Source organism: Ornithorhynchus anatinus, chromosome 1 (assembly GCF_004115215.2).
Source record: "Ornithorhynchus anatinus isolate Pmale09 chromosome 1, mOrnAna1.pri.v4, whole genome shotgun sequence".
Taxonomy (NCBI): domain Eukaryota; kingdom Metazoa; phylum Chordata; class Mammalia; order Monotremata; family Ornithorhynchidae; genus Ornithorhynchus; species Ornithorhynchus anatinus.
The window spans coordinates 114,484,219-114,500,989 of NC_041728.1; the positions used below are offsets into that span (position 1 = coordinate 114,484,219).

General features: G+C 41.6%; 1 protein-coding gene across 2 annotated transcripts in view; it reads left to right on the top strand.

The window, feature by feature from the left end:
* KCNAB1 (potassium voltage-gated channel subfamily A member regulatory beta subunit 1) overlaps nucleotides 1-16,771 on the top strand; it is a 445,065-nt gene that overhangs the window by 352,497 nt on the left and 75,797 nt on the right. The gene's annotated exons all lie outside the window — the stretch shown is intronic.

The following is a 16,771-nucleotide window of genomic DNA, read 5'->3' on the forward strand; positions in this document are numbered from 1 at the left end:
CGAAGAAGGAGACAATGGTAAACCATTTCTGTACTTTTACCAAGAAAACTTTATGGATACACTACCAGAATGGTTGCAGTTGGAGGTGGGGTGTCCCTGTGTCCGTGACATTGCTATGGATCAGAGATGACTCGACGACATAAGACAAGACAAGAGTGAATTGGGGATTCAAAAGAGGGTTTGGCCAGGCACCTCGCTAAGAGTAAGCCCAACACATCCCAACGAGTAAACATAGTGAGGAAGGTTTCAATTATACCCACTTCCGCAAGAAAAGAATCTGTGAAAAGAATTGAATCAAATTATAAACACAATGGGTGTGCCTCGACTTCTCATCACAGTTTCCTCCTGATGTAATAGAAACAATGCCAAAAGCATCAACACCTCTTCTCCTCAAAGAGGTTAATCAATCAATCAATCAGTGGTATTTACTCAGCACTTATCATGTCCTCTGAACTAAGTTCTTGGGAGAGTACAACATAACATAGTTGATAGACACATTCCTTCCCCACCAGGAACTTTCAGTCTAGAGAACTGTATTCAATATTTATAATTAATAAAGGTTTTTGGTCAAGAATGTTACAGTTTTCCAATGCTGCCATTTGGATCTTGTGGCGGTCAGAGATTTATGTAGAGTCAGGTATGCTAGTCAGTCAATCAATCATTTTTATTGAGACCTTACTGTGTGCAGAGCACTCTACTAAGTTCATGCATTCAATCGTATTTTTTGAGTGCTTACTGTGTGCAGAGAACTTTACTAAGTACTTGGAAAGAACAATTCGGCAACAGATAGAGACAATCCCTATCCAACAGCGGGCTCACAGTCTAGAAGTGCTTGGGAGAGTAATAATAATGATAATAAAGTTGGTATTTGTTAAGTGCTTATTATGTGCCGAGCCTTGTTCTAAGCACTAGGGTAGATACAGAGTAATCAGGTTGTCCCACATGAGGCTCACGAGTCTTAATCCCCATTTTACAGATGAGGTAACTGAGGCACCGAGAAGTTAAGCGACTTGCCCAAAGTCACACAACTGACAGGTGGCAGAGCAGGGATTAGAACCCATGACCCCTGACTCCTAAACCCATGCTCTTTCCACTGAGCCACGCTGAGTACAACTCAACAATATAACATACACATTCCCTGCCTACAGTGAGCTAGCCTAATAGTATCAAGGAACCCACCCATGTTTCTATAAGCAAGTCACCATTTTATTGCTTCATTCTTATCTATTGACATATGCTTCCCCAACACACTCACACACACAGAAATATCTCCTCATATTCATACCCATATATACATACTCACCTCCTCACTCTCATCTACACACGCATACCTTCTCACACTCCTACCTGGCCAGGCTAAGAGCCAGTTGTTGATCTAAAGATGGGTAGGAAACCACCATGCACAGGACTTCGGACAATGTAGTGGTTTGAAAGTCGCAGACCATATCTATTAATCAACCAATTGTATGTATTGAACACTTACTGTGGGCAGAGCACTGTACTAAGCATTTAGGAGAATACAATGCAACAAAGTCGGCACACCAGTTCCCTGCCCACGCTGAGTTTGCAGTCTAGAAATGCACTCTTTTTGTACTGTTCTTGTTGGTGAACATTCAGGATGCTTCTGCACCAGATATGATAATAATAATGGTATTTGTTAATTGGTTATTACGTGTCAAGCGCTGTTCTAAATTAATCAGGTTGGGCAGAGTCCCTGCCACATGGGGAGCACAGTCTCGGGAAGCGCATGACATAATGGGAAGCAGCATGGCGGAGTGGATAGAGCACGGGCCTGGGGGTCAAAAGATCATGGGTTCTAATCCTGGCTCTGCCACTTGTCTTCTGTAAGAACTTGAGCTAGTCACTTCATCTCTCTGTGCCTTGGTTTCCTGTAAAATAGGGATTAAGACTGTGAGCTCCATGGGGGAAGGGGACTGTGTCCAACCTGATTTGCTCGTGCTTACCCCAGTGCTTAGTACAGTGCCTGTTACACCATAAGCGATTAACAAATACCACAATTCTTATCATTATTGTTGTTAAGTAAGAGGGAGAACGGGTATTTAATCCCCATTTTACAGGTGAGGAAACTGAGTCCCAAAAAAGTTAAGTGACTTGCCCAAGATCACACAGGAGACAAGTGGTGGAGCTGTGATTAAAACCCAGGTCCTCTGATTCCCAGGTTCATGGTCTTTCCACTAGGCCATGCGGCTTCTCTAAGATATCTATCTTTTCTAATCTTTCTCTGGACCTGTCTGGCAAATACTGCAATCTCTTCTGGGAGTTTGCCAGTCTCCGAATATCTGGGAATGCTACCCAGACCACCTCATTATCCAAACTCCTTCTCTAGGTGTAGATACAGGGGCACTCCAGGAAGCACTTAGAGCTCCATCAGTGAGATGCATCAGTGGGTTTCTTTATAGTCCTTTCCATAGTTTTTTTGCCCCATTTTATCGAGAGCACAACCATTTTCTTCAGTATATGCTGAGAAGCAGCATGGCCTAGTGGAAAAAGCAGGGGCCTGGGAGTCAGAGGACCTGGGTTCTAATCCCAGCTCTTCCAATTGTTCTGCCAATTGCTTGCTGCATGACCTTGGACAAGTCATTTCTCTTCCTCTGTGCTTCACTTTCCTTAATCATAAAATAGGGATTAAATACCTGTCCTCCCTTCTACTTAGACTGTGACCCCATCAGCACTTAGAACAGTGCTTGGCACATAGTAAGTGCTTAACAAGTACCATTTTTATTATTATTATTATTTGGGACAGGGACTATGACCAACCTAATTGTACCAACCCCAGTGCTTAGAATAGTGTTAGACACATAGTAAGTGCTTAACAAATGCCATAAAAAACACACTCATACGTACATCCAGTATTTCCTGACAACCTCTTTGAAGTTTATGACAAGGTTAAGTTAAGCAAGATTACACATCTTTGTGTGAACTGTTCCCTAACGATGGAATCAATAAACTTCTATAATTTATCCGATCCATTTCAGTTCACTCTAGGGATAGTAGCATCTTTGCTCTGTAAATTTCCAAGATTGGTTCAAATGCAGAATTCACTGGCTCCCAAGGCTTCAACTATTATCTCTATTAGGATAAATCCCTATATCTCCAGGCCAGATCTCTCTCCTCTGCAGTCTCGTACTTCCCTCTGCCTTCAGGACATTTCTAACTAGTTGTCCTGCCAACACCTTAAAATTATCACATCCAAAACAGGAATCCTCAAAAACTTTTCATATTCCCAACCAAACACTGCCTCCTCCCGACTTTCCTATCACTGTAGACAGCACCATCTTCTTCTCCGTCTCACAAGCCCGCAACCTTGACTCATCTCTCTTATTCAACCCACATATTCAATCTGTGACCAAATCCTATCAATTCAACCTTCACAACATGTCCAAACTGCTACCAAGTTAATCGAGGCACTTAGTCTATCCTACCTTGATCAGCCTCTTTGCTGACCTCTCATCTCTCCCACTCCAGTTTGTACTTCATTCTGTTGACCAGATCATTTTTCTACAAAAACCGTTCATCTCATGTTTCCCCACTCCTCATAAAATAAAAATTGTGGTATTTGTTAAGCGCTTACTATATGCAAAGCACTGTTCTAAGCGCTGGGAGATACAAGGTGATCAGGTTGTCCCACGTGGGGCTCACAGTTTTGATCCCCATTTGACAGATGAGGTAACTGAGGCACAGAGAAGTTAAGTGACTTGCCCAAGGTCACACAGCTGACCAGCAGCAGAGCCGGGATTAGAACCCGAGACCTCTGACTCCCAAGCCCACGCTCTTTCCACTGAGCCGTGCTGCTTCTCTAATGAAACTCCAGTGGTTGCCCATTGTTCTCTGCATCAAACAGAAACTCTACCATAGACTTTAAAGCACCTAATCATCTTGCCGCCTCCTAACTTACCTCCCTTATTTTCTACTATACACTTCACTCCTCTGATGCCAACCTACTCGCTGTACCTCAGTCTTGTCTTTCTTGCCACTGGCCCACTTCCTGCCTCTGGACTGGAACTCCTTCCCCTTTCATATCTGATCGACTATGATTCTCCCCACTTTCAAAGCCCTGTTAAAAGTACATCTCCATGAGTCTTTCCCCAACCAAACCTTCATTTACTCTCCTAGTCCCATCTGTGTTGTTCTTCCACTTTGACTGGTACCTTTCATTCAGGCCCCATAGCACTTATGTCCATTTCCATAATTAGTTTATATTAATGTCAGTCTCTCCCTCTAGACTGTAAATCCTTGTGAGTAGAGAACATGTCTACCAACTCTGTTATATTGAACTCTCACAAGCATTTAGTACAGTGTTCTGCACACAGTAAACGCTCAATATGATTAATTGATTATGTGTGCTTAGATCACTGAAATTCTGAAATTCATAAAAAAATCAATTCAATGGTTTCTTGCCATTTCCATTTGCCAGAGATTTTCAGTGGAAAGATCTAGATCATATAGACTACCAAATTCTTAATATGAATGAACACTGAGAGAGAATACTAGAACTGGAAAACATTTTCAAATGAACATGCTTTCAAATTTGGAAGCTGGAAGAAACTTCTTCATAGGTCTTTGACTGGGAAGGGCTTTTGAAAAAATTCTGTCGTTTCCAAGTAGAAGTTTAGCCTGCTCATTCATATCAAGATGTTTGCACCCTGTGTCTGATACAAAGAGACAAAATCACTGTTCAAATGTTTTCAGTCAGCAATGGTGAAATTTCATTAATGATAAACTTTTTGAACTTTGGAAGGTCTTTCTTCAATCAGTAGCATTTTTGAGTAACTACTTTGTGCAGAGCACTGTGTAAAAGCAGTCTAAGTAAACAACACAGTCTTGTCGCCCAGAAGTTTGTAATCGTTTACGTAGATATAGTAGAAGCAGAATTTTTGAGTGCCTATACTATCTTATGTCATGTAACTTACCCTATCTGTAATTTATTTTAATGTTTGTCTCCCAATATACTGTAAGCTCCTTAAGGGCGGGGATAGTGTCTATCAACTCTATTGTACTGTACTCTCCCAAGTGCTTAGGACAGTATTCTGCACGTAGTAAGCACTCAATAAATACCATTGATTGACACATTGATTGATTAACCTCTTGCATACAAAGCAGTAGGCACTAGGGATAATATACAAGGAGTAAGGGACACAGACACTGTTCTCAAAGATGGTACATCTTAAAAATTGAAGAAATCCCAGTTATATGGGAAAATTGGGTCAGTTGTCTGTTGAATTTGACAATGTATCCTCCCGAGTCAAGCTCTTGTCTCTGCTTTTTTCTAGGATTTAAGCTCCTCTAAACTTTAAGCTCCTTGTGGGTAACACTAGTAATAATAATGTGTGGTATTTAAGAGCTTACTATGTGCCAGTCTCTGTACTAAGCACTGAGGTAGAGATAAGGTAATTGGATTGGACACAATCCCTGTCCCACATAGAGCCGACAGTCTTCATGCCCATTTTACAGAGGAGGGAACTGAGACACAGAGAAGTGAAGTAACTTCCCCAAGGTCACACAGCAGAGAAGTGGTGGAGCCGGGATTAGAACCCAGATCCTGCTGAGTCCCAGACCCATGCTCTGAGTCCCGTCGGTGCTGAGGGAATGAATCTACTAACTCTGTCTTATAGTACTTTCCTAAGCACTTAGTGCAGTGCTCTGTACACGGTGAGCACTCACTAAATATCACTGACTGATTGAGTGACAGAGCATCTAAACACAGACTCAGTGGTTTGGAGGGGTGGAACTCTCACCTGGTTGCTTATCAACCTTTTTATCAAGCAAAAACTTCTCACTATTGGTTTCAAATACGATTGAATGAATGAATGAACCTGGACCAACACAAGATAATGGTTAACCTTGAGATGAAAGGAAAAGATAGGTTAAAATCATCCTACTTCTTATTTACTATAGAAGCTCTATCAGTGCACGGCACATAGTAAGCGCTTGACAAATACCATCATTATTATTATTATTATTATTCAAGTGCAGAGAAGCAGCATAGCTTAGTGAAAAGAGCATGGGGACTGAGAGCCAGGAAACCTGGGTTCTAATCCTTACTTTGTCACTCATGTCTACCAGGTCCATTGTATTGCTCTCTCCCAAATGCTTAGTGCAGTGCTCTGCACACAGTAAGGGTACAGTAAATAAAATGAATCAATTTTGCCTGCTATGTGACCTTGGTCAAGGTATTAAGCATTTCTGGACTCAGTTTCCTCAACTGTAAAATAGGAATTAAATACCAGTTCTCCCTCACTCTTTTGACTGTGAGCCCCATTCCTGATCTAATTTTACTATATTTATCCCAGGAAAGTGGACAGTGCTTGAGACATAGTAAGCAGTTCACAAATAGCACTATTATTACTATAATTATTATTAAATTAGCATTGTAAATTATTTGGCCCTCTTTCAGTTTTCACTGTGTTTGCTTATATAAGATCTTGATGACCAGTGCTACAGAGCTTAACTTGCTGGTGGACTCAATCTCTCACTACCACCATTTGTCACTGACACCTATAGTATAAGATCTCTCAGCTCTCCATTGCCCTTTGCTTTAATCTGTAAATTAAGGCTGTGAAGAAGGGGCCCATATATTCAAAAAAAATAAAAATAAAGAGGGTAAGTTGCGTTATTAAACTTATATTTCAAGAAAAAAGAAACTTATTTCAGGGGAAAAAAACAGATTGGAAATCAGCAGGAAAACAAGAATTTGAGATGAAACAAAAAAAACGAGCATAATGCTGGAGAAGAAATAATATTGTATTTTCCTTTCTTTAATTTTCTCTAGCATGTTTTGCCCTTAATTTTGGAGCCCTTTTTTTCAGGATTCATGCAACTAGACAGAAATACCTCAAAATTCATCCCTTGATAAATGTGTTTTTCTCTTTGGAGCTAATCTCTCAGGAAAAGTAAACTGGGTTAGTTGAAATGAGAACTGACCCAGATCCAAACTTTCACACAAAAAACTCAGAACTTTCCAGATACAAGAAAAATTGGTTTCATTTATTTTTGTTCCTTTGCAGACAGTAGATCCAGGCAAGGGCAGGAGTGGAAAGTATCAGGAAAAAAAAAAGAGGCTATTCTAAGAATATTCCTGAATGAAAAGAATGGAAACCTTGCAGGAAAGCTAAATCATAGGATATTTAGAGTAAAAGAGGTTTGGAAGGATTTCAAGACAAGCATTCTGACTTCTCCCTGCCCCAGCTCTGTGTCAGCATTGAAAGCAACAATGCCTGGATTTTGGAAATTATCTCTGAAAATAGACAGTGAATAAAGCCTTTTGCTTTAACCAACCAAAAGTAAGAATTTTGGAGGCTTAGTGTTGTTCCCAATACCCATCGCTTCCTTTTTCTCATGATTCTATTGGATTTGCACTGATTCATCTGGAATAACCCAATCAGCTTTGATGTATGTTTTTCACTATGTTTGGGTCTTCCGTCAAATAAAATCTCCCAATTTCCTACAACTCCCCTGTCCCTATTCATTGAATTTTGCCCATTTCCTCAGGGAATTTTCTCTTCAAATTTTTTTTTCCAATCCTAGCATCCACATTTATATTTCTAATTCACCTCATCTATTCTGCATAAATTATTTTTAGAGGGTGAAAAAGTGTACTGGAGTCAGGTGTGTAGCTCTTTACCAACTTGGGTGAATCTGTTAACTTGACTTTGGCAATATGGGCACGGTGCACTTTTGTTTCCTCAGGCAGGAGGTGTAACAGAGCCTGTGGGTCTCCAGCAACAAAGACATAGGGCAATTGAGAACTAATAAACCAATGAACCTGGTCTGGACAGGGATTTACGAATAACCAAACTGGATCGACTCAAGGAAAGCATTTACTTAGGGGTGACTCTGTTCTGCCCAGAATCTGACAAATGTTCCCATCCTCAGTGGTGAATCAGGATAGCCTGAATAGCTTCTTTTCCTAGACTTTCTCTCCTGGGTGTGTTTGCTCCATTTGGCCAGTAGCTTGAGAGAGTCTCACCTGCCTCGAAACTCTCACCTCTAACCAGTTTGTATGTAATGATGGTTAAAGGTACAGGCCATTCCAAAGCAGAGACCAGAGCTGTCCGTTGCTGGCCTCAGGATACCTCTTCTATCCCCTCCCCAGCCGCCCATACTACCTCCAAGTACCCCCTAAAAGCCGGGTTTAAAGTAGGATGTGGATTTTTATTATTATTAAATGCTGTCGAGTTGTTTCTGATTCATAGCGACTCCATGGATATACTTTCTCCAGAATGTCCTGTTCTCTGCCATAATCCCTAACCATGCTAATGGTTCTTCTGTTATCACTGTTACGGTTTCTATCCATCTAGTTGCTGGTCCACCTCTTCCACATTTTCCCTGGACTTTTCCTAACATTAGTGTCTTCTCCAGAGAATTAGTCCTCCTGATTATATGTCCAAAATACACTAATCTAAGTCATTTGGCCTTGGACCACTTTGGTTTAATTTGCTCTAAAATCCATTTGTTTGTTTTTTGACAGACCATTGTATTCGCAAAAACCTTCTCCAACACCACATTTCAAAAGAATTAATGTTCTTTCTGTCCTGTTTTCAAACTGTCCAGCTTTTGGATCCATACATTGTCACTGGAAGAAGGGATTAAAAAGGCTGAAAGTTTAGGTGAAGCAATAGAATAATCAGTGACATTTATTTTGTGCATTTCACCATCTGTCTGGTCCACTGCACTTTGGAGGAGAAAGAGGTACTCTGTGCCCTAGAGAAACAATGTAGACTAATGGAAAGAGCATGGGCCTGGGAGGCAAAGGACCTGGGTTCTAATTTCACCTCTGCTGTGTGAGCTTGGGTAAATTACTTAATGTTTCTATGCCTCAGTTTTCTCATCTGAAAAATGGGTTTTTTTGCAAAGAACTGGAGTAGGTTCTCCCTCCTACTTGAACTGTGAGCCTCAGGTGGGACCTGATTTTCTTGTCTACCCCAGTGCTTAGTACAGTGCTTGGCATATAGTAAGCACTTAACAAATATGTGAGACAGGGTCTATATCCAAGCTGATTTGCTTGTATCCATCCCAGCGCATGGTACAGTGCCTGACACATAGTAAGTGCTTAACAAATACCACAATTATTAAATGCCTCAATTATTTTTATTAATGAATCATATTTATTTAGCACTTACTATATGCAGAGCCCTGTACTAAGTGCTTGGGAGAGTACAACAGAATTAGCAGACAAGTTCCCTGCCCATAACCAGTTACAGTCTAGATATTAATATGAATAAATAAGTGATTTATAATATATAATTTAAAGATAGGTACTTAACTGTTGTGGGTTTAGGGTTGGAGAGAATATCAAGTGACGATACAGGAACAAGAGGGAAGCTGAATGGCACCACTTCAGCCATTAACACTGGAATCAATTCCTTTACACGAGTTCTCAGTCCCACTGTCACAAATCTGGAGGTTCATCCGTCAGTCCTGACAGGAGACCCCATCATCAAACAGAGTTTTAGAATTCATTCATTCAATAATATTTAGTGACGCTTACTGTGTGCAAAACTCTGTTCTGAGCTCTTGGGAGAGTTTAATACAACAATAGATACATTCCCTGCCCACAGTGAGCTCAGTCTAGAGGGGGAAACATACATTAATATACATGAATATTATATATATATTATATATACCTACATTTAATATCCATAAATTAATAAATAAAACAGATATATACAAATGTTAATGGGGATGGGAGGGAGGATGAATGAAGGGAGCAAGCCAGGGTGACGCAGAAGGGAGTGAGAGAAGAGGAGGGCTTAGGGAAGTCTTCTTGGAGGAGATGTGCCTTTAATAAGGCTTTCAAGTGGGGGAGAACAATTATCTACCTAGTAAGAGGAGGGAGGGCATTCCAGGACAGAGATAGGGTATGGACGAGAGGTTGGCGGCAAGATAGATAAGTTCGAGGTACAATGAAGGATGGCATTAGAGGAATGAAGTGTGCTGAGTGGGTTGTAGTAGGAGAGTAGTGAGGTGAGGTAGGAGGGGACAAGGTAGTGGAGTGCTTTAAAGCCAATGGTGAGGAGTTTTTGTTTGCTGCGTAAGTGAATGGGCAACCACTGGAGTTTCCTGAGGAGTGGGGAAACATGTTCTGAATGTTTCTGAAGGAAAATGATCCTGGCAGGAGAGTCGAGTATGAAATGGAGTGGGGAGAGACAGGAGACAGGGATGTCAGCAAGGAGGCTGATATAGTAATCAAGGTGGGATAAGATAAGTGCTTATATTAATATGATAGCTGTTTGAATGGAGAAGAAAGGGAAGATTTTACCTATGTTGTGAAGATAGACCTGACAGGATTTAGTGATGGTTTGAATATGTAGGTTGAATGAATGAGAGGAGTCAAGAATAATGCCAAGTTTACGGGCTTGCAAGACAGGAAGGATGGTGATGCTATGAACAGTGTTAGGAAAATGAGCGGAGGACAGGTTTAGGATGGGAAGATAAGAAGTTCAGTTTTAGCCATATTAAGTTTGAGGTGAGGAGAGGACATCCAAGTAGAGAAGTCTTGAAGGCAGGAGGAAAAGCAAGACTGCAGAGAAGGAGAGTGGTCAGGGCTGGAGATGTAAATTTGGATGTCATCAGCATATTGGTGGTAGTTGAAGTCACGTGAGGGAATGAGTTCTCCAAGGGAGTAGGTGTAGGTAGAGAATAGAAGTGGATCCAGAACTGAACATTGAGGGATAACTACGGTTAGGGGATGGGAGGCAGAGGAGGAGCCTGCTAAAGAGACTGAAAATGAGCGGCCAGAGAGATAGGAAGAGAACCAGGATAGGACAGTGTCAGTGAAAGTAATCAATCAATCAGATTTATTGAGCACTTACTGTATGCAGAGCACTGTACAAAGTACTTGGGAGAGTACAGTAAAACAGAGTTGGTAGACATGTTCCCTAACCACAACGAGCTTAAAAGTCTAGAAGGGGTTTCATTTAAAAACAAAGTAGAAACCACTAAATCCAGAGAAGCGGTAAAACCGACTAGGAACGAGAACAGGAGGAAATGACCTAGGAGTCACAGTCAGCCACAGATCGAGTCAAAGCTAACGTGGTTCTAGGAAATGGTGATGGGAGTAGTAGTGGTCTAGTGGGAAGAGCACGGGCCTGAGAGTCAGAAGATCTGGGTTCTAATTCTGGCTCCATAACTTGTCTGTTGTGTGACCTTGGGTAAGTCACTCTACTTCTCTGTGCCTCAGTTACCTCATCTGTAAAATGGGGATTAATACTGTGAGCCCTAAGTGGGACAGGGACTGTGTCTACTCAAATTCTTAAAACAGTGCCGGCATCTAGTAAAATATCATAAAATATCATAAAATAGAACCACAAATAATCCTTCTCAAACTCAGCACCGGTTTGACCTTTATCACAGAATTATTATAATTTTGGAACACTGCAGTGTCCAGAGAAGTATCCACTGTAAAGAAAAATGATGAAAGCGTTGATCAAGATTTCCCAGCAGAGTCCCCAAAATGAGTGCTTTCTGCAAATCCCATATGTGATTTTGATTACTGTTACCGATTGCTTTGAAGAGCAAGGGCTTCTTGCACATGTAGTCCAGAAAGGACTCTGAAAGTGCCAAGAAATGCACAGGAGCCAGAGAGAAGCAGTGTGGTCTAGTGGAAAGAGAACTGGCCTTGGAATCAGAAGGTCCCAGGTTCTAATCCCAGCTCTGCCACTTGTCTGCTGTATGACCTTGGGCAAGTCAATTCACTTCTTTGTGTCTCAAGTATCTCATCTGTAAAGTGGGAACTAAGACTGTGAGCCCCTTGTGGAACAGGGACTGTGTCTGACCCGATTTCTTTGTATTCATTCCAGCGCTTAGTACTGTGCCTTGCACATGAAGGGTGCATAACAAAAAGCATTATTCCAGTGCTTAGCACCGTGCTTGGCACATAGTAAGGGCTTAACAAATACCATATATCATCTTGGTTCTGTGCAAGTGATTCTGAAATTACAGCCCCAGTCCTTTGGGAACTGTGTGCTTCAGAAACACTTGTGGATGTTCAGTCTTTCTCACACAGTCTGATTTGGGAAGGGAAGCGCCTTGCCTGTCCATCAAGTATTCTAGTTCAGGAGGAAACTGGTTCATGTATATTACAGCAGGAGAGTTTGGTTGGTCATAAGGAAAATCTTCTTAACTGGAACAGACTGCTAAGGTAACTGTGGAGCCTCCATCCTGACAAGATAAACATCCAACTGTCTTGAATAATTTAGTTATTCATCTCCTGGAGGAGGAGTTTGTACATCAAGATCCCTTCCGGTCTAATAATAATAATAATAATAGTATTATTATTATTCTTTCATTCATTCAATCATATTTATTGAGCACTTGCTGTGTGCAGAGCACTGAACATAGCACTTAGAACAGTGCTTGGCACACAGTAAACACTTTATAAATACCATCACTGTAATTATTATTATATAAAAGGACACATTCCCTTCCCACAATGAGCTTACAGTCTAGAGGGGGAGACAGAAATTCATGTAAATAAATAAATTACAGATATGTACACACTAATAATAGTAAACTGTGATATTTGTTAAGCACTGGAGTAGAGACAATAAAATCAGATCGGAGACCGTCCCTGTGTCACACGAGGATCCCAGTCTAGCTTGGAGAGAGAACAAGTATTTAATCCCCATTTAAAAGATGAGGAAACTGAGGCACAAAGAAGTTGTGACTTGGCCAAGGTCACACAGCAGGCAAATGGCAGAGTCAGGATTAAAATCCGGGTTTCTTGACACACAGTTCTGTGTTCTTTCCACTAGGCCACGTAGCTTCTATGATTCCAGGATTGTATGATTTCACTCTCTACCACCTGATCGATTCGTCCATTTATCTGGCAAAGAAGAACCCAAAACTTGTTCCGTCAGGTCACAGATCCCAGTTGTAGCACCACTGGTTGAGTTTTGTGTAAATGTCACAAAACTGTTTAGGGAGGAAAAACGGCCAAATCGAGCAAACTGTTTTCTGTCTTGCTTCAATTTCATTGCACATTTAGAAACAAGTATTTCAGAGGCTGAAGAAAAATTATAGCCAAAAGGAATATACAGGCCTTATCTGTTTACACTCATCCTGAATGTACAAAGTACCTCAATGTACCTTTGATACCGCTTGATTTATAAATAAAAAATAAATCTTCAAAAATATTTTATTACACTAGTTCAGAGACATTCTTAGCCCAATATTGCAATTATGAGATCTGCCACAATGTGTACCTAACATAAAAGAATATGAATAATTTAGTAATGCAAATTGTGAATTGATAAAGTAAAAAGGGGAATTGATTGACATTTTCATCAACAATGTAAAGGCATCTAATCCCTTTTTTCCCCCTTTCAGTAGCCCAATATTCTCACTGTGTAATGAAAACATGAATCTTCTCTATTATTTTCAGCTGGAAAATCATCTAATGGAATTTTAAAGCAGAATGGTAGTGTACAAATGACTGCAATACTGTGCTGTATTTTAAAATTCAGTAAAACTTTACAAATTTGGATGTCGTTTCAGGCTGTCCAATAATCCAAATCATTTTAATGGTATAATACTTTGAATGCAGTACTTACATCCAAAGAAAATAGCTGCTGCTGGGGTGGAGAGGGGAGAGATATAGAATGGCGGGATGACGGGGGGCAGGCCAAACAGAGGTGGGGCTGGAGGTGAAAATATTTTTTCTTTATTTTATATTACGAATGTCAACTGGTGGTCCATCCATTAATCAGTGGTAATTTCTGAGCACTTACTATGTGTAGAACCCTGTCTTGAGCACTTTGGAGAGTACTTGGGAAGTGAGAACTGCTGAGCCAAACAGAGCTGATTAGGGGGCTAGGAGGTAAGACTGATGAAAGTTTTCTGTCTTCAGTCATTGAAAAGCTGGGTGAGCAGGGAGGCTGATAGGGTGGAAGGGTGTGAGAGGAGGTGTTCAGACACACAGCAAGAAAGGATGAGAAACTTTTAACCGATAAAAATGGTACGAATTCCTCACTCCCTCCTGCTTGTGTTCTTCAATGCCCAACTAACCCTACCCCTGCTCTGCCTCATTTCTGGTAGGAAAGGGGAGAGGGGAAACAAGCGGCCCCTCCCTGTCTATTGGCTATTGCACTTAAACCAGTCCCATACTGTTTTCCTTATGAATAATAATAATAGTATCTGTTAAGCACTTACTATGCCCTAGGCCCTGTAACAAGCACTGGGGTGAATACAAGCAAATTGGGTTGGACACAGTCCTTGTCGATTTAGATTAGCATATTTTGGACACATAATCAGGAGGACTAATTCTCTGGAAAAAACACTGTTGCTTGGAAAACTCCAGGGAAAATGTGAAAGAGGCAGACCAGGAGCTAGATGGATAGAAACCATCACAACGATAACGAAAGAACTGTTAGCAAGGTTACAGATTACGGCAGAAGACAGAACGTTCTGGAGAAAATATAGCCATGGAGGTGCTATTAAATGGAAACGACTTGACGGCATTTGATAATAATAATAGCAGTCCTTGTCTCATATGGGGCTCACAGTCTCAATCCCCATTTTACAGATGAGGTAACTGAGGCACAGAGAAGTGAAGTGACTTGCCCAAGGTCATACAACAGACAAGTAGTGGAGCTAGGATTAGAATCCATGAACTCATGACTCCCGGGCCCATGCTCTATTCACAACACCGCGCTGCTTCTCTCTTCCCAGGATAAAAGCTGAGGGGGACTCTCTAACTGACACCTTCTAACCGTGGCTTAGGTCCAATTAGATGTTCAGGAGGACTTAGAGGAGACAATTGCATTTTTTAAAAACCGTCCAGAGCTCTGGTATTTCACTAATAAAGATGGGTCTTTCCCTCGCTTTCTGAAATATTGAGGGTTTTGCTGAATGGCCCTGAGCATCCTGATAAGTGTATGTGCAATCTTAAGGAGAACATAATGAGTGAAGTCATCCCAATTTCTACGATGTTGGGAATCTGGTGCTGGGGTTGGGGCTGGGCCTGAAGTTGGAACTGGAGCTGGGCTGTTGGGCTGAGCCCCAGGAGTCTGAAACTCTACTCCTTAGTCACACAGTCCTGCTGCTCTCAGATTTACCGTTATCCTTGTCTCCTGTATTGTTCTGGGGATTTTATTATCTTATTTCTCCTTATATGTTTGTCACCAATATAAGGTTTGTCACCAATCCCCACCCTTATTTTCAGGTTGTGAACCTTGGGGACTAGGGACTCAATTTTATGCTCGTCCATGTATTTTTCCCAGTGCTTATTGAAGTGCTGTTTGCACAGTAGCTCCGTAATAGAAGCGGCATGGTGACTGGATAGAGCTCGGGTCCGAAGGTCAGAAGGTCATGGGTTCTGATTCTGGCTCTGCCACTTATCTGTTGTGTGATCTTGGGCAAGTCACTTCACTTCTCTGGGCTTCAGTTACTTCATCTGTAAAATGGGGGTTGAGACTGTGAGCCCCATGTGGGACAGGAACTGTATCCAACACAGTTTGCTTGTCTCCACCCCAGGGCTTAGCATAGTGCCTGGAACATAATAAGAGCTTAACAAATACCATAATTTATTTATTTTTATTTTCTTCTATTAATATGATTCCATGACAGATTGGCCCCTTTTCACTATGACACATTACTCGGATGAAATCCTTCTTAATGATCCATTAAATGAGGGGCTCATATCGACTCCTGGTCAATTTTCTTCATAATTTAAATTACAAAGTTTCTCCATCTTGCAAGAGGGGGTGAAGCTGGCAAAGAAGGAGACGGGACTTCCTGTGAGTCTGAATGGCTTCTCCCTGCTGCCTCAGCCCCGGGGATCAGCTCCAGAGGAAAGGACCCAGACCAACTGCGAGACCTCCCTCTATGCTGGGCTCATGGGATAAAGAGAGCTGACCTAAAAGGAAAGTCAGGGTAACAAATTTAAGTGTTAGCCCTTTGGAGGAGGGTAATGATGGGCAGGAAGATTCCATAGGGATCCCACTCATCTCATCCTTTCCAAGCGCTTATCCTAGCCCACCTTGATTATTGTAACAGTTTCCTTGCTGACCTTCCTGCCTCCTGTCTCTCCCCACTCCAGTCCATAGTTCACTCTGCTGCCTGGATCATTTTTCTACAAAAATGTTCAGTCCATGTTTTCCCCACTCCTCAAGAACCTCAAATAGTTGCTCATTCACTTCTGTATCAAACAGAAACTTTAAAGCATTCAATCACTTTGCCCCCTCCTACCATATCTTGCTAATAATAATAATAATAATGTTGGTATTTGTTAAGCGCTTACTATGTGCAGAGCACTGTTCTAAGCGCTGGGGTAGACATAGGGGAATCAGGTTGTCCCACGTGGGGCTCACAGTTAATCCCCATTTTACAGATGAGGGAACTGAGGCAGAGAGAAGTGAAGTGACTTACCCACAGTCACACAGCTGACAAGGGGCAGAGCTGGGAGTCGAACTCATGACCTCTGACTCCAAAGCCCAGGCTCTTTTCCACTGAGCCACGCTGCTTTTCCCCTACTACAACCCAGCCCACACATTTCGCTGTTCTAATACCAACTTACTGTACCTCGATCTCATCTGTCTCACTACCGATCCCTTGTCCATGTATTACCTCTTACCTGGAACTCCCTTCCTCTTCATATCTGATTACCACCACTGTCCCCGCTTCAAAACCTATGAAAATCATTCATTCATTCAATACTATTTATTGAGCACTTACTATGTGCAGAGCACTGTCCTAAGCTCTTGGAACGTACAATTCGGCAACAGGTAGAGACAATCCCTGCCCGATGATGGGC